Below are 21,084 nucleotides of genomic sequence, written 5' to 3'. Positions count from 1 at the left end.
ATTGCCAAGAACTTTATGAAATGGGTTTCCTATTTAATTTTTCAGTAATTCTATGAGGGAGAGAGGGGAGGGATTACTCTCCCATTTTATAGACTAGAAGATGAAGGCAGGAAGAGATCAAACAATTTACCCAAACCTGCATAGTTAATGGGGCTTCCCTGATAGCTCAGTTGGTAAAGAATCTGCCTGTAAAGCAGGAGACCCCAGTTCAATTCCTGGGTCAGGAAGATTTGCTGGAGACGGGATAGGCTACGCACTCGAGTATTCTTGGGCTTCCCTGGTGGCTCAGATGGTAAAGAATCTGCCTGCAATGTTGTACAGCTGGAGTTTGAATCAGCACAGATCTAATTCTAGAGCCCATCTGCAGCTGGTAAGGGGAATGTGGAGAATGCAGTCAGATTCCCATTTGGCAACATGATCTTCATTGGTACCCAGGGAGCATCCTTAGGTCAAGCTCACTTCTGACTCTTAGGGTCCATGTCTAAATTAAGAGGCTAGTTGAAAGTTTTTTCAGCATGTCGCCCCATCTTTTAGGTCTGGATCTGCTCTAACTGGAAGGTCCAACTTGGAGACTCTCTGAAGCCCCTTCCAGGCTGAGACGGAAGCTGCCTGGGGAGGAGGAGGGTTGCAGTTTATGTCTGGAAGCTGCGAAAGAGATACAATTCCCAAGCTTGGATTTACAGTGGGTATCTTGTTGCCTCAGCCTGGAATCTGAACCAAACCATTTTCCATGGGTGAATTAGCGAAACAATCCAGTCCACAAAGGGAGCAGCTCCACTCTGTCAGTTAACAAGCTCTGAGGGGTTGGGGTGGGGGTGCACCGAGCTTGGAGGGGAGGGAGGAGACTGCTGGCGAGAAATTGACCTCCTCTTGTCTTGCTGCCCTGAGTCCAGCCTCTCTGCTTGGGAACCTGGGCAGGAGGCTGGTCTGATTTCCCTGTGGGCTGAACGGTGGGAATATTTTTTAGTGGCAGATTATACTTTCCCCGAGGTGGTTTGAATTACACCTGCCCCATTTCATTTAATTAGGGCTGGTGCTGCTGTCTATTGTGTCCAGTGGGCCTCCTGCATGAATAAATAGTAACATGTTTGTTTTCTTTTGGGTGGGGTATTTTTTTTAAATGATGGGTTGGCAGAAAACGGGAGACCATAAGAAACCGTGGTGAAATCATCAGGAAAGAAGATGTTAGAGGGCAAATTCTCATCCCACTAAGCCTGCAGGGGTGACTCCCCCTCTGCTTCTTCTTGAACCCACATTCACACAATGTATTCAGAACCTCCTCTGTTTTCACTTCTATTCTCCAGCCAGGCTTTCTTTCTCTTTGCAATATACCTGGGAATCAGGCATTTCCTCCTTTAGTACTGCTTTTCTTCCCTGCCCCTTCTCATTTTACTGTAGTTTTCCGTGCAAACTCTCTTTCTCTCTCTCCTTCTCTCAATAGCTTCTGTCTACTATGAAATCATTAATAGGGAACTTGTTGAATAAGTCATGGTATGGTCTTGCCATGGGGTGTTATGAAGCCAGGAAAAAGAAAATAAAGAACTCTATATATGTTGACTTGGAACACTTGCCAAGAGACATTGCAAAGAAAAAGATGCAAATAGTTAACTCTCTTTGTATAATAAAGGGCTGCTTGTATGCACACATACATTTCTGGAAATATACAAAAGAACAGGCAGCAGTGGTTGCTTTTAGGAAAAGGGGATAGAGCCTGAATTTGAAGAGAGATATACTCTTATATTGCATATCTTTCTGAGCTATTTGATATATATATATTTTTTATCATCTGCTTCCCTGCTGGTTCAGACAGTAAAGAATCTGCCTGAAAAGCAAGAGACCCAGGTTCTACCATGGGTTGGGAAGATTTTCTGGAGAAGGGAATGGCAATCCACTCCAGTATTCTCGCCTGGAGAATTCCATGGACAGAGGAGCCTGGTGAGCTACAGTCCATGGGGTTGCAAAGAGTCTGACATGACTGAGAGACTAACACTTCCAGCTTTCACTTTCATTATCATCTGCATGTATTGGGCTTCCCAGGTATCTTACCGGTAAAGAATCCACCTGCCGAAGCAGGAGACATGGGTTCAATCCCTGAGTTGGGAAGATCCCCTGGAGAAGGAAATGGCAACTTACTCCAGTCTTCTTGCCTTAGAAATCCCACGGACAAAGGAGCCTGATGAGCTGCAGTCCATGTGGTTGCAAAGAGTCAGACTTAACTTAGTGACCAAACAACAACAACAACTGCATGTGTTACTTTTTCATGAAGAATTGATTTATAAAAGGAAAACATGAAATATGAAAACATAATATAAGACAATACATATTTTATTACCAAGTGAAGTAGTGATTAAGATCTGCTTTACAGGATCCAGGTTTGAATCCCAGTCACTCCAAATACTAGGTGTATGACTATAGGTAATTTATTCAACTTTTCCAGTTCTCAATTCCCTCATCTATAAAATGGGGATAATAAAGAAGGCTGAACTCCAAGAATTGATGCTTTCAAATTGTGGTGCTGGAGAAGAGTCTTGAGAGTCCCTTGGACAGCTAGGAGATCAAACCAGTCAGCCCTAAAGAAAATAAACTCTAAATATTCACTGGCAGGACTGATGTTGAAGATGAAGCTCCAATACTTTAGCCACCTGATGTGAAGAGCCCACTTACTGGAAAAGACCCTGATGCTGGGAAAGATTGAGGGCAGGAGGAGAAGGGGATGACAGAGGACGAGATGGTTGGATGGCATCACCGACTCAATGAACATGAATTTGAGCAAACTCTGGGAGATGGCAAAGGACAGGGAAGCCTGGCATGCTGCAGTTTACGGGGTCACAAAGAGCTGGCACAACTTAGTGACTAAACATGAGGTTTTCAATCTTACAGTTTTCAGGGAAGGATATTTGTTAAATATATGAATAAATGGATTTAAGTTTCAAAAAGGGAGTAAGTGCCTTGTTTACCTGGCATGCTCCTAGAGGCTGTGGGGAGGAATTGTCAACAGCTGAACCCTAAGGGGTGAAGACAATTTGGTTGGGCTTCTTGGTGAGGCCATTCTAGTCAGGCAACAGTGAGGTCCAAGGGACCAAAGAAAGAATAGAGGATGTTGGTGAAGTGGTGAGTAAACCAATTTGTTAGGAGCAGAAATTTCTTCCAGAGGGCAATAAATGGAGGCAAAGAGGTTGGAAGCAGCTTGTTGAGGGTCTTGAAGGCCAAACCTAGGGTCTCAGAGTGTATCCTAGAGGCAATGGGAGGCACTGCAATTGTGATAAGGGAGTGGTTTAGCTGACTATTGCAGTAGAATTAATTATGTCCAAATACGGTGGATAAAACAACCATTTGTTATGTTCTCAGAGTCAGATGTGTCAAAGATTTGGACTGGGCATAGCAGGAATCATCTGTCTTTGCTTCCAAATGACTGAGGCTTTACTAGACTGAAAATTGGTGGTGACTTGATGACTGGGGCTGGAATCATCTGAAGGCTTGTTTACTAGTATGTCTGCAATTGATGCTGACTGTCGGCTGAGTCCTTGGCGATGTCTGTCTGCCAGGACATGTACTCATGGCTGCTCCTGGAGGCTGAGCTTTCTCTTAACATAGATTCCAAGGATTAGCATCCCAAGAGAGGCAGAAAGCTGTAATGCCTTTTCTAATGCAGCTTCAAAAGTTAGGCAGCATCTCTCTGTAGATTCTGTTCATCAAGACAGTGGCAAACTCTTGACCAATTACTAGGAGAGGGAAAGTAGAGTCTGCATCTTGATGGAGGAGCAGTATATGGGACCAAACATCTTGTTGGGCTCATTTTTTCAAAATACAATCTGCTCTAAAGAGTGACATGGGAAAAGCCACTCATTCAAAACAAATATTTGTAGAGTGTCTGTTATGTCTTAGGTATCATACTAGAGACTAGGGATAGAATGATAAGTAAAAATTGACATCATTCCAACCTCCTAGAGCTGACAGTCTTGTGGTGGAGACAGACATTAATCAAACCATCATACCAAAAATATAAAAATTTGACAATGTGATCCTGGAGGGAAACAGGGGGCCATAAGCTCGTATAATAGGGTGTAGATTTTATACAGTCAGAAAGGGCAAGAAAGTTTCCCTTAAGGAAGCAATGTTAAGGCTCACAACTGAAGGATTATAGAAGAAGAGCAAGCAGAGTAGTAAGGAAGTGGGTTCTCTGTGTGAAGATCCCATGACAGATGGGAGGAGGTGTATGTGATGACTATTAGTATAGCCCTGATGAGAGAGGACAGTGGCAAAGAGAATAAATAGCCATCTGTTCTATTGATGGCTAAATTTTTTAAAATTTTATTTATGTATGCGTTTCTTTATTTTTATTTCTGGTTGCCTTGGGTCTTCGGGGCTGTGGGCGGGCTTTCTCTAGTTGCGGTGAGTGGGCGCTACCCTTGAGTTGTGGCTCATGGGCTTCTCTTCTCAGTGGCTTCTCTTGTTATGGAGTATGGCTCTTGAGTGCAGGTGTCAGAAGTTGTGGTGCAAGGACTGAGTTGCTCCATGGCATGTGGAATCTTCCCAGACCAGGGACGGAACCCATGTCCCCTGCATTGACAGGCAGATTCTTAACCACTGGACCACCAGGGAAGTCTAAGAGAGACATTTTTAAAGAAAGAATCAGCCAGCTGTACATGGGGAACTTAGGAGAAGAGAAGGGTCAAATGTTTCTATATAGTTTCAGGTCAGGATGAGAACAAGGATGATGCTACCATGAATGAGCATTAAGAACTCAGAACAGGGAATAATTTAGAGGGTAAGAAATTGTGTTCAGGTTGAGAGATGCTGAATCTGAGGCAGTAGTAATATGAAATTACAGAGATACGGGTAGATAGTTGATTTGTCTGAACAGGTAAGGAATGGAGCTATAGATTTTGGAGCTATTGATAAAAAATTGAGAGATGAAACCATAAGCATGAGTTAAATTTTCAAAGAAAGAGGAGGGAGGAAGCCAAAGAAGTAGACAATGAGAATGGTCTGAGACAGAACAGGGTAGGGAGTCATCTGGAAAGTCAAAAGGGAAAAACATCTCAGGAGGAAGGGGTGGTCCATGATGCCACATACAGCAGCCAGGGCAAGAAGATCCAGCGCTGGACAAAAGCCCATAGGGTAAAGAATCCTCCTGCCTTATGGGCTTCCCAATTCCTAGGTTGGGAAGATCCCTAGGAGAAGAGAATGGCTACCTGCTCCAGTATTCTTACCTGGAGAATTCTATGGACAGAGGAGCCTGGTGGGCTACAGTCCATGGGACTGAAAAGAGTCAGACATGACTGAAGGACTAACACTTTCACTTTTTGTACCAAGCTAAATGGTTTGGTATAGAGTTTTCCCAGGGACCGGAGACAGAAAGAAGGAGTAGCGTAAGTAAGGGTAGAGAGGGTGGTGAGGAACAGAAGGCAGATGATGGGAGTGGCTTGAAAACGTTGTCAGTAAAAGGAGGGACCAAGCTTTGGGGAGAAAGCACAGACAGTCAGGTCAAGGAGGTTGGATAAGTTCGAGGAGACCTACTTTCATGAGAGAACGAGACGAAGGAGCTGGAAAATGCTGGAGAAGGAGCTAGAATGTGGTGGAAGGCAATGCCTTTGGGACTTTGGCTATCACTTTTTGTCTAAGGATTCTCTACTTATATTTTAGGATGGCAACCCCACACGATCATGGTTAGACAAGACCTTGTCAGCTAGAGAGGCATAAACCTAATAGAGATTAATTAGTATTTTATTTTTAAGACCATTGAATCTTAGCTTATTATTTTCTGCTTTGGTCTGAATAAATAGACGGACTGTACCCACCCACTCCAAACTCTTCCTTCCTGTCCACTCCCAGTGTCTCCTTTTTATTTTTATTTTTAATTTTATTGAAGTATAGTTGATTTACAATGTTATATTATTTTCAGGTGAATGAATGTTTTAAATCCATTCCTGCCAAGTAACTAATGTCAAATTATAGCTGGAAACCTCTCATCCATATAAAGTTTTGCCTTAGGTTTCCCTAATAATTAAAAAACAATTTAATGTTAAAAATCCCTCCAAAGATGTCTCGTATACTCTCATCATGGCATTTACAATACTATTTTGAAATGTTTTACCTCAAATGTTTACATACTCCCCTCTTCTAATTAGCCCCTATCTCTCCAGGCCAGGGGTTGTATCTTATTTGTCTTAGACTCACTCATGATATTCACAAGATAATTGCAGATTTATTAAAAAAATTATTCTTAGTGAACTGTCTTCGTTCAGTTCTTTTAGTCAGTCTCCATGACTTTGCATAGTCTCATGGAGAGATGAGGTCAACATCTATATTTGAGGCTCTTAAGCCTGTGATGCAAAGGCCAAATGACCCTCTTGCCATGATAGCTTTTCCAGTTACCCCTTAATCCTGCCTGGCCCACTGCTGGGCACTGTGGCATACAAAAGACAATACATGCGCTGTTTCCTCAGCTTGGAACACAATGTTCATGGACATCTCTTTCACATCATCCTTCACCTCTTTATTCAAAACACTTTGGAGTGGCCTTCCCTGCCACCCCCAAGTTCCTTCTCAGCTTTATTTTTCTCCATTGTACTTATTATTACTCAATATTTTATACACATTGCTCATTTGTTTTATTGTCTGTTCTTCTCTTCTAGAATGTGAGCCCCATGAAGACACGAATGGAGGTATGCGGCTTATAGTTGGTTAACAAAAAAAGACCACAAACTGGGTGGCTTACATAGCGAGAATGTATTATCCCCCAGAACTAGAGGCTAGAATTTTGAAATCAAGGTGTTGGCAGGTTGGGTTCCTTCTGTGAGCTGTGACAGAGAATCTGTTCAAGCCTCTCTCCTAGCTTCTGGTAGCCTCAGGAGTTGCTTGGCTTGTAGATGGCATTCTTCCTGTTTTGACACTGCCTTTTCTTTGTATGTGTCTGTGTCCAAATTTCCCCTTCTTATAAGGACACCAGTCTTACCAGGTTAGGATTAGGGCCCATCTTAATGACCTCATTTTAACTTGATCATCAAGAAAGACCTCCAAATAAGGTCACATTCATAGGTACTGGAGGTTAGGACTTTAACATCTTTGGTGGAGGGGTGTTACAATTCAACCCATAATAAATATTTATTGAATAATTAAATGAGGTCACTTATTTTATTTAGGAAGAAGATGGACCATGTAAAGGTAGAACTGATGTTGGCATACCTTGGTGAATATGTGACAAGCATCTTGTTGAAGACCTGGTAGGGCAGGAGGGTGATGAGGAGGGAGGCTGGGACTGCTGAGCCATGAAAGGCAGGGACTATCTGCAGCCAGACTGAGGCAAGGGTGCCCTTCATGCTTAGCAAAGCAGAGACCAGGCAAGGCTCAGAGAGGTCATCAAGGCAGTGCAGAGTGCTCTGCAAGGAGATCTGAAGCCAGAGGGGATGGCTCGTTCTGAAAGTGTCCAAGAATCACACCAAGCTTGGCAGTAGAGAGCTTGACCTTCTCATGATCTAGAAGGATGAGCAACTTGGTTTAATGTCTTAGCTGGGTCACAGGTGGGCCTGGGAACTAGGAGCTGAGTGCCCTGTGTGTTGTCTTATGTCATGTGATGATAGAATTCTGGCCATGTGATCTGCCTGCGTCTATGCTTTGATATATTATTTTCTTTTCCTTTAACTTCTTTTTCTCTTGGTGAAAGTTACTTTTGTCCTTTCTAACTTTTCCTTGGCTGATCTAAGGGGAAAGGGAATTGCTGGTGGTGAGACCAGTTGGGGAGGTTGAAAGCTCCATGTGGCTGGGGAGCAGCCAGCCCAGTTTGAGAGGACAAGGAGATGGGAGCAGATAGACTCGGGAGGGGCCAGACCCAATGGGTTGACCACTGAGCCTTTCCCATATGAGGTTTTAATTCACAAGATATAGAACCAGAAAAAATGTAAAAGGCTTGTCTGTGCCCTCCTGTTGACATAATATCACCAGACCGAGAAGGCAGTTACACACATAGTCGCTGTGGCACAGACTCAGCATCCAGGACACACGAACCTTAACTCAGTTCAAAGAGCAACTATCAGTCATCAGCCAGCAAAGCCTAGACCTGGGATTCAGAGATAAGCTAACAACCTAGAAGAGGAGACATGCATGTAAATGAAAGTTCAGCACCACAAGGAGAGTGTCAAATGAGGTACACAGTTTGCCTCTATTCATTTCTTAGGGCTGTCATTAACTAAGAACCAGAAACTGGGTGGGACAATAGGGAAGTACTGTCTCACCACCTGTCAGAATTCTGAAATCAATGTATTGGCAGGCTCATGCCCTCTCTGATGGCTCTAGAAGAGAATCAGTCCTTGTCTCTTCTAGATTTTGGTGTTTGCCAGCAATCTTGGTGTCCCTCGACTTGTGGATGGATCAGTTCAGTTCAGTTCAGTCGCTCAGTCGTGTCCAACTCTTTGCGACCCTATGAACCACAGCACGCCAGGCCTCCCTGTCCATCACCAACTCCCAGAGTCCACCCAAACCCATGTCCATCGAGTTGGTGATGCCATCCAACCATCTCATCCTCTGTCATCCCCTTCTCCTCCTGCCCTCAATCCCTCCCAGCATCAGAGTCTTTTCAAATAAGTCAGCTCTTCCCATAAGGTGGCCAAAGGATTGGAGTTTCAGCTTCAACATCAGTCCTTCCAATGAACACCCAGGACTGATCTCCTTTAGGATAGACTGGTCGGATCTCCTTGCAGTCCAAGGGACTCTCAAGAGTCTTCTCCAACACCATGGTTCAAAAGCATCAATTCTTCGGCGCTCAGCTTTCTTCACAGTCCAACTCTCACATCCATACATGACTACTGGAAAAACCATAGTCTTGACTAGACAGACCTTTGTTGGCAAAGTAATGTCTCTGCTCTTGAATATGCTATCTAGGTTGGTCATGACTTTCTTTCCAAGGAGCAAGCATCTTTTAATTTCATGGCTGCACCATGAAATCACCATCCGCAGTGATTTTGGAGCCCAGAAAAATAAAGTCAGCCACTGTTTCCACTGTTTCCCCATCTATTTGCCATGAAGTGATGGGACCGGATGCCATGACCTTAGTGTTCTGAATGTTGAGCTTTAAGCCAACTTTTTCACTCTCCACTTTCACTTTCATCAACAGGCTCTTTAGTTCCTCTTCACTTTCTGCCATAAGGGTGGTGTCATCTGCATATCTGAGGTTATTGATATTTCTCCCGGCAAACTTGATTCCAGCTTGTGCTTCTTCCAGCCCACCGTTTCTTATGATGTACTCTGCATATAAGTTAAACAAGCAGGGTGACAATATACTCCTTTTCCTATTTGGAACGAGTCTGTTGTTCCATGTCCAGTTCTAACTGTTGCATCCTGACCAGCATATAGGTTTCTCAAGAGAGAGGTCAGGTGGTCTGATATTCCCATCTCTTTCAGAATTTTCCACAGTTTATTGTGATCCACACAGTCAAAGGCTTTGGCATAGTCAATAAAGCAGAAATAGATGTTTTTCTGGAACTCTCTTGCTTTTTTGAGGATCCAGCGGATGTTGGCAATTTGATCTCTGGTTCCTCTGCCTTTTCTAAAACCAGCTTGAACATCTGGAAGTTCATGGTTCACATACATATTGCTGAAGCCTGGCTTGGAGAATTTTGAGCATTACTTTACTAGCGTGTGAGATGAGTGCAATTGTGCAGTAGTTGGAACATTTTTTGGTATTACCTTTCTTTGGGATTGGAATGAATAACTCACTCCAAACTCATGTCTGCCTTCTCCCTTGACCTCACACCATCTTCCCTCCATACACGTCTGTCTCTGTGTCCAGATTTCCCCTTCTGATAGAGAACACCAGTGATTCTGGATCAGGGCTCACCCTAACGACCTCATTTTGACTTGATTACCTCTGTGAAGGCCATATTTTCAAATAAGGTCCCATTCTGAGTACTGGGGGTTAGGACAAAACTTGTTTCTTTTCAGAGCACGGATACAATTCAATCCATTGTTTTTGGTCACTAAGTCATGTCCGACACTTTTGTGACCTCATAGATTATAGCCCACCAGGCTCCTCTGTCCGTGGGATTCTCCAGGCAAGAATATAGCAGTGGGTTGCCAGTTCCTTCTCCAGAGGATCTTACTGACCCAGGGATCGAATCCAGGTCTCTCACACTGCAGGCAGATTCTTTCCTGTCTGAGCCATCAGAGAAGCCCCCATGACATCAGCATAAAATACCTAATTCAGTGTTGTACTTGGTATTGGATAAGATCAATATACATTTTGTTAACATTAGAGTGCTTATTTGCATTCCTGCATGCTCAGTCACTTCAGTCGTGTCCGACTCTTTGTCATCCTATGGACTGTAGCCTGCCAGGCTCCTCTGTCCATGGGATTCTCCAGGCAAGAATATAGGAGTGGGTTGTTATGCCCTCCTCCAGGGGGTCTTCCCAACCCAAGGATTGAACTCGCGTCTCCTGTGTTTTCTGCATCACAGGTTAATTCTTTACCACTGAGCCACTGGGGAAGCCCCTAGAGTGCTATGTATAGACAAGTTATTTGGACTCTTGGTAGAGCTAAATGAGATCATCTCTTTAATTCTTTCTCTTTTGAGCAGGATCCTCTAAAAAAGGGGTCTATAGACCATGGCCCACCAGCCAAAACTGTCCTGTCTCCTGTATTTGTATAGCCCATAGGCTGAGAAAGACTTTTATATCTTTAAAAGGTTGGGGGGAAAAAATAAAAAAGTAATATTTCATGACACGTGAAAATGATATGAAATTCAAATTTCCATGTCAATAAATGAAGTCATATCAGGGTATGACCACACCCATTGGTTGATGTTTGTGGCTGCTTTGGCGTTACTAGAGCAGAGGTGAGCGGCTGCGACAGACAGTGTATGGCCTGCAAAGCCCAATATATTTACAGTTTAGTCAGGGGCAGCAGAAAAAGTTTGCTGCCCCTGCTCTAGAATAATAAAACTAAGCAAATAGAAACTCTGAACCAAGACCCAGCCTTTGAACACACACTGGCTGTGTGCACAGCCCTTAAATCTTTGGGTCTTTGCATTGTCACTCTAGATCTGACTGCTTGAAGTCTGAGAGGAGCAGCCTGAGTTGCTCATGGCTGGGGCTGACTTGACAAAGCTCCCAGGGGGAGCCCGGGGGTGGGGTGGTCCCTAGATCTGCCCCACAGGAGAGTTGCAGAGCCACATAAATCCGATCCTGCCTGCTGCACCTCAGTCACTGAAGTTGCCTCATGTCAGCTGTTGGTGGACTTCGCCTACTGAGAGATCTCCTTTTAGACATAATCACCTTTTTATATATGTGTAGCGCTCTAAATGCCTCTCCCACCCCAGAGCTTTGCCTGGTGATCGAAAGGAGCTAATCCAACAAATGGCATGATCATCTCTGAATGGCCTCAGTTTATCACCTGGACAAGCACAGAAGGTTCCACCCTGAGCTTCTCTTTGTTGTAGCAACAGGTGCTCAGGAAGGGGATGAGGGTGGCTGAGGGGGAGGATGGATTTAAAGGCCGGAATGAGGTGAGAGGAGGGAGGCTGTGGAATGCTCTTTGGGGGAGAGGTTTAGAAATAGGATCAGCTTCATTAGTTTGGAATGGTCTGGGACACAATCCTCGCAGGACTCAGGGGTGGCAGATGACACCAGAACCCTTCGAAGTTCTGAAAAATAGTTCATGACAGATGTAAGTGTTGTCTGTCCTAAACTGAGAGTTCTTAAAGAATTTTCTTAAAAAGTAGTAAGGGAAAAAAAGATTCTAAGGGAAAACCTATTTTTCTTTATATTTTTTGGTTCCATATATAACTAATCTCTATGGCACAAGCCAGTTGAGAGACCACACTGTCTACCTAGTCCTATCTGACAAGAGGGTTCCAGAGGGTTCCAGGAGGGTTCCAGAATGGTTACAGGTTTGTATATAGCTGAGTCCTTTTTCTATCCACCTGAAACTATCACAACATTGTTAAACAGCTATGTTTGCGTGCGTGCTAAGTTGCTTCAGTCGTGTCTGACTCTTTGTAACCCCCTTGGGCTGTAGCCAACCAGGATCCTCTGTCCAGGCAAGAATTCTGGAGTGGGTTGCCCTGCCCTCCTCCAAGGGATCTTCCAGGTGCAGAGATCAAATTCACATCTCTTATGTCTCCTGCTTTGGCAAGCAAGTTCTTTATCACTAGAGTCGTCTGGGAAGCTTGTTAATCAGCTATACTCCAATACAAAATAAAAAGTTAAAAAAAAAAAAAAAGGAGCCTCGGAAGTTTCCATATGTCTCAAATGCTGATTTTTTTTGAGATATTATGTTTAAACATTACTGTAAAATTTGATATTGGGGTGTCTGGAGCTAAAGTTCAGAGAAAGCAGTCTGGTGTAGGGCAGCTATCGGTAAAGTTTTTTTGGAAAGATCTAGATGGCAAACAGGTTTGCAGGTCATGTGGTCTCTGCTGCAGCTATTCAACTCCGCCGTTGTATAAAAGCAGGCACAAATCATATGTAAATAAATGATTCTGACTGTGTGTTAATAAAACTTTATTTACAAAAGCAAATGGCCCGCCAGATTTGGCCATGGGCTATAATTTGCTGATCCCTGGTATAGAGTTTTATCCTCTTCTATATTAGCTTTCTTTGCTCTTCCCTAGCAGATGCTAGGGACTATTTATTGGAGTCCTTACTTCAAGGCTGTATATTATCACCCTCCTTAATTAACTTTTATGCAGAGTACATAATGCAAAATGCTAGGCTGGAAGAAGCACAAGCTGGAATCAAGATTGCTAGGAAAAATATCAATAACCTCAGATGCAGATGGCACCACCCTTATGGCAGAAAGCAAAGAGGAACTAAAGAGCTTCTTGATGAAAGTGAAAGATGAGAGTGAAAAAGCTGGCTTAAAACTCAATATTCAAAAAACTGAGATCATGGCATCCGGTCCCATCACTTCATGGCAAATAGATGGGGAAACAATGGAAACAGTGACTGACTTTATTTTTGGGGGCTCCAAAATCACTGCAGATAGTGACTTCAGCCATGAAATTAAAAGATGCTTTCCCCTTAGAAGAAAAGCTATGACCAACCTAGACAGCATATTAAAAGCAGAGACATTACTTTGCCGACAAAGGTCCGTCTAGTCAAAGCTATGGTTTTTCCAGTAGTCATGTACGGATGTGAGAGCTGGACCATTAAGAAGACTGAGCACTGAAGAATTGATGCTTTTGAAGTGTTGAAGAAGACTTTTGAGAGTCCCTTGGACTACAAGGAGATCCAACCAGTCAACCCTAAAGGAAATCAGTCATGAGTATTCATTGGAGGAACTGATGCTGAAGTTGAAGCTCCAATACTTTGGCCACCTGATGGGAAGAACTAACTCACTGAAAAGACCCTGATGCTGGGAAAGATTGAGAAGGGGATGACAGGATGAGATGGTTGGATGGCATCACTGACTTGATGGACATGAGTTTGAGCAAGTTCTGGGAGTTGGTGCTGGACAGGGAGGCCTGGTGTGCTGCAGTCCATGGGGTTACAAAGAGTTGAACATGACTGAGTGACTGAACTGAACTGAACAGATGCTAGAGGACAGAGAGTGTGTCAGTATATGGCAGGAGTAGCTCTGCTTTATGGGAGAGCTGAAATTTGAGTAAACAGAATCCAGGAGAAAAAGGGTGAGGTGCTCAGAGTCTGGGTGAGATAGTGATCGACAGTGGAAGGAAGAATAGCCACAGCAGGGGAGGAGCTAGGTGCGCTTACTGGCAAAACTTCTGAATATAGATGCTGAAGTCAAGGTAGGCTGTAGAGGGAAGACATCTGGTTCCTTGAGCTGTCTAGGACCCTGAACAGCCTCACTCTTCCAGGCTCCACGTGACCCACTTCTACTATGGTTTCTGCTCTTTTTGGCTACCCTTGCAGTCTCCAGGATTTCTGTTTATTGTATCCCATCCATATTATTGTTAACTCCTAAATCTCTGCTCTCTCAAACGCTCTTTATAATAACCCTGCCTCACGATACCTGTCCCAGGCTTATGACATTCAGAATGAATTAGCCCTCCTCTATGCTTCTCTGGTCTGGGTAAAAATTCCATAATAGTGCAAATTATGGTTTTGCCTTCCTCATTTCTTGACTGTGAGATTTTCGTGTGTAGGTTCTATTTTACATTCTCAGTGGTTAGTTGGGGAAAAATGCCTATATCAAAGAGAGAAATACATAGGTGCTATAAGGAGTTAACTCAAAGCTACTCAATCTAGTGCCATCTTGCATGGCTTTCCAGTTATTTTGTTTACAATGTCTTCTTTCTCAGGAGGTTATACTGGTTTTGAAGGAGGGGACAAGGTTGAAGTATACAACCTACAACTGTACTGGGCTGGCCATGAAGTTCATTCAGGTTTTTCCTTAAGATGTTACATAAAAACCCAAATGAACTTTTTGGCAAACCCAGTGTTATATTGTGAGTAGTATATTGTAAGTAGTACAGTCAAAAATGGCAGAATTTCTATAGTCAGCCCAGGCTACAAGGGGGACTTGTTGGTTCCTGTAAACATAACAAGGGGAGGCCAGGTGCAGCTGGCCTCAGGGACACCTGGGAATGGAGAAAAGAGGAGGGACAGTCCCTTATCTTGGTTTTTGCCCATGTGTCAGGTTCACGCCTACTATCTTTACCCCAAGCAGGAACTTCCTTTTTTGTTTCCAGAAGTCTGATCCAGAAAGTCTTAGGAAAGCATTGGCCTACCTTGGTCATCTATCCAACCTGTGATCAGAGAGGTGGATTTTCATCACTGGTAGCTCCTGGTAAAATACCAGTGGCATGGGGTGGGAGGAAGACACCCTGACGAAAGGAGGGTGCATTTCTTAGAAGCAGGGAGAAGGTGTGCCAGGCAGACAGAATGAGAGACACCATATCAGTGTCTGTCCTTCCTTAGCGCTTGGTCTTGAATTGGGCAGAAACTCAAGTGACCAGTATCAGCCATTTTCTTCCCAAAGGGTCACTGCTCATCTCTTGTTCAATTGATCTCTGGACTGCGACTGCCAAAACTTTCTCAGAGTAAATGCAGTCCTTCCCTTCCCATTAAAAGATTAAGAACCCACCTTTTCCATAGACATGATAGGGTAGAAATGCTGCCATTGACTCTGCTCTTCTTTGCTAGTCCTTGAGTATTGAATAAATGAGTCCCAACCATTCATCATCCCTTCAACACACATTTGTCCAGCACTATTTAAAAAAAGTAATAAAATGTCGACTTAAAAAAATAATTTTATTTATTTTGGGGTTTGCTGAGTCTTCTTTGCTGTGCAGGCTTTTCTCTAGTTGCGGTGAGTGGGGCTACTCTTTAGTTGTGTGCAGGCTTCTCATTGTGGTGGGTTCCCTTGTGGTGGAGCACAGGCTCTAGGGTGAGGGGGCTTCAGTAGAGGTGGCATATGGGCTCAGTAGTTGTGGTTTTGGGGGCTCTAGAGCACAGGCTCAATAGTTGTGGCACATGGGCTTAATTGCCCTGCAGCATGTGGGATCTTCCTGGACCAGGGATTAAATCTGTATCTCCTGCATTGAGGATTCTTTACCACTGAGCCACCAGGGAAGTCCTGTCCAGCACTATTTTTTAAGAGCAGTTTAAGGTTTGCAGCAAAATCAAGCAGGAAGTACAGAGTTGCCATTGAGCTTTTCATAAGCTATAGCATGATCACTTTCTGTTGATGTCATCTCATTTGTTCTACTCAACAACTCTGTGACGTAGGGATGCATTTTCATCTCACTTTTCAGATAAGAAAAAGGTCTATAAGGATAAAGAGGCTTGATGAAGACCTCATGGTTTTTGAGGGGTCAGTTTGTGATGTTACTGTCATTTTCATTGAAAACATTCAAAGCAGAAGATTCCAAGGCAGGAAGGGCTGACTCTTCAATGGTAGAGTTCGCTATACCTATATTTGATGCAGAGAGAAGTAGCATAGGTCTTGAAATGTTTTCAAAACCCTGAATTCAGAAAACAGACCAGATTTTTTGCCCAAATCCATTCAAGTCATCAATCTTGAGTCCCACTGCATCTCCTGGAAATGAATCTGACAATTCAGTTAAATGATGGGGATCTGCTACATGGCCCCCTCTGCAATGCAGATGTGGACACTCTGACCCCTCCATGCCCATTTCACTGGCATCGAACAGCAATTTCTCTGGAGGGAAAGGTGCCAGGAACAAGGAAGAGATGGCTGGCAGGGCTCCCCAGATGCCCCCAGTTGATTTCTTCCAGGACTAGTTCTCATGCCCAAAGGAGTCTTGTGGTTCAGCTCATGAGGTCTGCAGGGCTACACTTCCAGTTTCTTCTTTCTTTGGCTTCAGTGTCTCTGAGCCCTGGTCTCTTGGGATTAGGGTGTATGTGGCTGGGAAGTGGAGACTGGGGCAAGGGAGGGGGCAGTCGAGTGGAGTAGGTGGCTGGTAATATTTTCCAGTTCTTTCTAAAGCGTCTGCCTTCCCTTAATGGACACGGAAGTGAGCCAGCCAACAGACTGCTCCAACTGCAAGATTGGTTACTGGTTACATCATCTGGGCAGCCAGACTGGGGAGGTGGGGAGAAACTGAGCAGGGATTAACCCAGCCCTGAGTGAATTGATAGACAAAGGCTGTGGTGATCAGGTAACCTTTTTCCCAAGCACTGGCCTTGGGGAGGTGGAGGGGAGCCAGATAGTCGTAATAGTGCCCGCATGGGTGCTGGGTGGCTGCCCACTCTTTACCAACATTTTAGCTCTATTTCACTCCACTCTATGCTGCTCCATCCTGAAAGTTCTGGTTGAGAATTGAATGTCCCAGGAATATACCAGTGCATGTATACTAAATCACTTCAGTCGTGTCTGCCTCTGTGCGATCCCATGGTGTAGCCCACCAGACTTCTTTGTCCATGGGATTCTCCAGGCAAGAATACTGGAGCAGTTTGCAATTTCCTTCTCCAGGGGATATAATATACCAGTGAAGAGATGATACTGAAACATCTAAGATGCGCAGCCTCGAGGCATCCCCTTCCCCAGCGAGGCACAGGGGCACACACCAGTTAGCTGGTGCTGTGTGCTAAGCCATCCCCAACATGAGTGGTTTCTGACACCATTCCTTAGTGCTGCTTCTGAGTCTAATGAGCCGCTGGGCAGCTCTGCTGAATTGGATTGGGCTCTGTGGTGGGTGGGTCAGCTGGCTGATCGGTGATGGCCTGGACAACTACAGCCTTTCTCTATACGCCTTCTCATCCTCTCCCAGGCTAACTTGGGCTTGGTCACATGCAGGGGAAGGCTTCCAAGCGGGCAGCAGGCAAAGCCTCTGGAGGTCCAGGGTTGGGACACATTTGAAGTTGCTTCTGGCCACATTCTACTGACCATAGCAAGTTACAAGGCCAGCTTGGATTGAAGGGGTGGGAGAAAGGGCTCCACCTCTGGTTGGGGGAAGGGACAGAGACATTTTTGTCCTCTACTCTAGACCCATGCACCCTTATTATGGACAGAAGACTGATAACGCTCTATTATAGCTCTTATCACAAACTGCTAGGCAGGACAGAGGAGGAGGAGTAGTACATTCTGATAGCAGTGGGTGGGATGGGAAGGAGTTTGGGGAAGAGTTCACAGAGAAGGAAGCCTTGAAGGACAAATAGCATTTCAACAAGAGCAGAAACACACACCCATTTTGTTTCCTTTTCTGCTCTGTCCCTCTTGCCAAAATCCGGCCCTGGACCCACCAGCTACCACCACTGATCTGATTGCAGGGATTCTCAGCAACCCAGTGAGGGGGGAGCATCATCTCTGCCCCTTACATCTGGAGACAAGAAGGGCTCCAGCAAGCCCTTCCTGTAATTAGAAAAAGGGAGATTCCTTGACTCGTGTTTTTGCCAAACTGTGGCATTTCTCGCCTATCTCTCTTCTCTTCTTGAGCTATTTCTCTATCTTTCTCCCACTGTGATTTCTGATGCGATTGGTCACTGGAAGTCAGCAAGGAAAAAGATAAATAAAAATTGCTTTCATTCCGTTGTCAATGGAAAACAAATTCGTTTCTCTTGTTTTGTGGTGGAATCACGCAGCATGTAAAGAGCTTCACGCAGTGCTGGGGACAGAGTATATATGTACACTCAGTCACTCAGTTTGACTCTTTGTGGCCCTTTGGACTTTAGCCTGCCAGGTTCTTCTGTCCATGAAAATTTTCAGGCAAGAATACTAGAGTGGATTGCCATTTCCTCTTTCAGGAAATCTTCCCAACCTAGGGATGGAACCTGTGTCTCCTGCATTGCAGGTGGATTCTTTATTACTGATCCATGGGGGGCAGGTGTTGGTGGGGAGTGGAGGGCAAAGTAGGTGGGTTGATAAATGGAGTGGGGGTGGCAGAAGCAGTATCGGTTGCTGTAACTATTATACCTAATGAGTCTTTGGAATAGAAGCATTGTTTGAACAGACCTCTACTGCCTTAGCAGAATTGCTGGCATGCTTGACAAGTATGCTCATTAAGAACAAACAACTTTCTGTTTCAGCAAATGCTTGGGTAGCTCCTTTCTCCTGAGAACAAACAAACAAACAAAAAAACCCCAGAAGGAATCTATCTGGGGTTGGTCATCCTCTGGTGGAGTCCACCCTTGGAAAAATCCTCAGGCCTCACTTACTGCTGCAGGACCATTACCCTCCCCCCGCCCCCCACCATGCTCCCCCTCCCCCATCCCAAGTCACCCTAGCACCAGGTAGAAAAGACAGGGATTCTGAGGGCACAGGCTCTTTTCTTAGGTTCTTCAGTTGCCATGGCCAAGAGTACTTCTGCAAAGAGAAAGATGATGCCCTCTAATCCTGATGTGTCCTTTCTCTGCCTCTGCTCTGCCTTTGAAGTTTCCAGGGGCCTTGTGTTTTCTTGGGTCCTGATAACGGAGGCGGTTGGAGTCTTTGGTGGGCCTCTTGTTCAGTTTACTTCCAGCCTGGAAAGTGTGGCTGAGAGTAGGATGTGAGAGGGAGCCAAGGCAGCCCTGGCTACCTCCACTCACACATGGATGTCAGATCTCTTTCTTCTCTGTTATTTGTGACACCAACTGTGTCTAAATCTGAAAGGTTTGGCTATAAGGAGCAGAAATGTAGCTCCAATGAGCTTAGACAAATGAAACATTTATTCCATAATTGGACCGGACACTGAGGTGCGCATAGAAATAAAGGAAGAGCTACAGAATTTGAAACCAAGCAGAACCCTGTGGGCATGGGTGTGGAAACCATCCTGTCTTGGAAGCCTTTCTGTCTCTTGAAACCAGTGTTTCTTGTTTGTAGGGAATAGACTCCAGCCTCCTTGACCTTCCCTGAGTTTCAAAGGGATGCAAGAGACAAGGGTGGAACAGCCAAGAAACAATAGCGTAGCCTTGGGGCAGGGTCCTGATTACACCTCAAGGACTATACACAACAATATCTTTGAGCTGTTTACAGAACTAAAGCTCCCAACTAACGGAAGATGTCAGCATACTTCATTCCAGAGAGATCCCCTGGGGCCCAGGTGGCGCTAGTGGTGAGGAGCTCGCCTGCTAATACAAGGGACTTCAGAGATGCAGGTTCTGTGCTTGGGTTGAGAAGATCCCCTGGAGAAGGGCATGGCAACCCACTCCAGTATTCTTGCCTGGAGAATCCCATGGACAGAGGAGCCTGGCAGGCTACAGTCTTCAGGGTCACACAGAGTTGGACACTGAAGTGATTTGCACACACAGATTAAAGGAACTAGAGAAGCTCATAGAGAGATTAACTGAGACCAGATTAAAGGGGTGTAGGCCCTGCACACACCCTGATGTTATCAACAACCCACCCTTGAACCATTGCTGTAAAACTCCTCTCCAAATCCTTCCAACTTGGGACACACAGTTTTCAAGGCAGGAGTCTGCTCTGTCCCCCTTTGTCTGGCAAAGGAATAAAGCTCTTTTCCACTCCACCCAAAACTCTTGTCTCTAAGATTTGATTCGTGCACAGAGGCTGAGTTTTTGGCATCAAAATCAGGACGCCTCTTCAACATTGTTTGTCCATCTCCACTTCTTTGTGCTTTTCTTCAACTGCTAGTTAGTTTTGACCCTTTCTGAGAGGCTTTCCTCTGGTAGGTATGTGATCACTAGCAGTCTCTACTTAGCAGCTTCGCAGAAAGAGGGTATTGTAGTTCAGTCCTAGTGAAGGGTTATGAGTTTTCCTACTTGGGTTATAAACCAGTGTTGTCTGAACATTGGTGCTAGGCTTTGGGCCCTTGGACTTGTCCCCCTCGCTCTACATAGGACTTTAGGTTCTGGCACCAGAAGAAGGAAGATGAAAACTTTTTCTGAACAGATTACAACCAATAAGTGCTCCCACAGGTACAAAACTTTAGGAGATATATACTCTTTTTCCATAGTCAGCAGAACCCATTAGTGTCATTGCTGTTTACTCTTCTTTTGAAAGACAAATTAGTATAACCTAATTACTGTTGTTCTGTCCCCATTGGCAGTGTTTGGTTTAGATGTAATTCTGGCCAAGGTGGTATAAGGCGACACTAACTGGAAGACTTCAGAGAAAGGTTCTCATCCTAAAGAAGGGTGATCTCTTTTATAGGCCACCCACTGATCTTCAGAGGATGGCTGGAGCTGCTGGATCAGGTTGCAGCTGTGCGGACCAAGTCAAGACTGAGGCTGAGATGCTGAGGAAGACAGAGTAGGGTACAGCCAGGTCCTAAAGGACCTGATTGAGCCAGCGTGTCAACTGACCTTGGACCACCCTCTCCAAGGACGTTTTGCTTATGAGAGGACATTTTCTTTATTGTTTAAGCCAGTGGTTTTCAAACTATGGTCTCTAGACTAGGAGTTTCAGCTTCCTTTGGGAACTTGTCAAAAATACAAATTCTTGAGTCTCACCCAGACCCACTGAATTCTGGAGATGTGGCCCAGGCCTGTGGGCTTTAAGGGGCCCTCCAGGTAGTTCTGGAGAGAATTACAGCTAGAACCCAGAGAGGATAGTTGTCATGGGGTGAGTGGTGGCCCCCAAAAGATAAATCCACACCCTAATCCCTGGAATCTGTAGATGTTACTTTATTTGGGAAAAGAGTCTTTACAAATCTATTTAAAGATTTTGAGATGATAATCCTGGATTATCCATGTGGGCCCTAAATCCAATGATGTGTCCTTATAAAGGAA

The 21,084-nt window shown here is 44.7% G+C and overlaps 1 non-coding gene across 1 annotated transcript; it reads left to right on the top strand.

The window, feature by feature from the left end:
- The first annotated feature begins 155 nt into the window (after positions 1 to 155).
- TRNAY-GUA (transfer RNA tyrosine (anticodon GUA)) lies at positions 156 to 228 on the top strand. The gene has a single exon. It is a non-coding gene; the product is annotated as a tRNA-Tyr (tRNA).
- The last annotated feature ends 20,856 nt before the right edge of the window (positions 229 to 21,084 follow it).

The sequence above is a fragment of the Bos grunniens genome, chromosome 2 (genome assembly GCF_055505025.1).
Source record: "Bos grunniens cultivar Pamir isolate PY7600 chromosome 2, Bosgru_T2T1.0, whole genome shotgun sequence".
In the NCBI taxonomy this organism is placed as follows: domain Eukaryota; kingdom Metazoa; phylum Chordata; class Mammalia; order Artiodactyla; family Bovidae; genus Bos; species Bos grunniens.
The sequence above is the reverse complement of the archived record's forward strand: the minus strand, read 5'-3'. Positions and strand labels throughout refer to the sequence as shown.